Genomic DNA, 1,055 nt, shown 5'->3' on the forward strand with positions numbered 1-1,055 from the left:
GTCCCCACGATTCACTTCAGTCCCCACCTGGCTGCTTTTTTTGTAAAAAAATACCCCACGTTGTATGAAAAACCCATCCACACACACACACACACAGGTGAGAGTGGGCGGGGCCTGAGCAGAAACAGAAACAGAAGGGCAGGAATCATCACTGGGTAGATTTATTGAGATTATTATTATTATCCAATAATTACAAATTTTCAGTCGATGCACTGAAACTGCTTATATCTCACTGCACTATGTGGGACGGGACTTATGCGTCACTAATCAAGAGTTTCACATCATCACACATTCAGTACAGAATATCAAATGTGGAGTGAGAACACATAATGAAGAGGTGAAACTGAGAGCAGGGGAAGTGGGCGTGGCAGTCTGACTGAGGAACAGGAAACTGACTGAGTGCAAAGAGGAAACACGGAACAAGCAGATATAATAACCAAAACTGGAAGTAAAAACCAACATTAAAATGAATAACCTGGGCTAAAAGTGGGCGTGTTGCATTTATTAAGATCACTGCAGAAGTGAGAACAGATGCAAAGACTTGCTCATTTTCAAGAGAAACCAAACAAACACTTAGTAAAGTTAATACATTTATCACAGAGAAGTTGAACAAAGGAATTCACAGCTGTGGGTCCCTTGTGTCCTCCTCAATGTGTAGAGACAAAATACACTTAACTGTATATTACAACCATTTTATAGCTCACAGTTCATTCATCTGATTGGTTAATCTACAAAATGGGGAGGTCCTCTGATTCCTCATGGATCTCTCTGATTGGTTCCACCAACACTGATCCATCAACCAGCTTTCCTTCTTCTGGAAATAAGGACCCCAGGCTTTGGTCATGTGACCTTTTACTAAAACTACTAATTCTACTCAGAGCTTTATATATAAATAAATTTATTTAATTTCACGAGGTTTAATCATTTTGTAAAACATTTATGATAACATTTCATCCTTCATGAAATACAGGTGCTGGTCATAAAATTAGAATATCATGAAAAAGTAGATTTATTTCAGTAATTCCATTTAAAAAGTGAAACTTGTATATTATATT

The sequence above is a fragment of the Austrofundulus limnaeus genome, unplaced genomic scaffold (assembly GCF_001266775.1).
Source record: "Austrofundulus limnaeus strain Quisiro unplaced genomic scaffold, Austrofundulus_limnaeus-1.0 Scaffold14, whole genome shotgun sequence".
In the NCBI taxonomy this organism is placed as follows: Eukaryota; Metazoa; Chordata; class Actinopteri; order Cyprinodontiformes; family Rivulidae; genus Austrofundulus; species Austrofundulus limnaeus.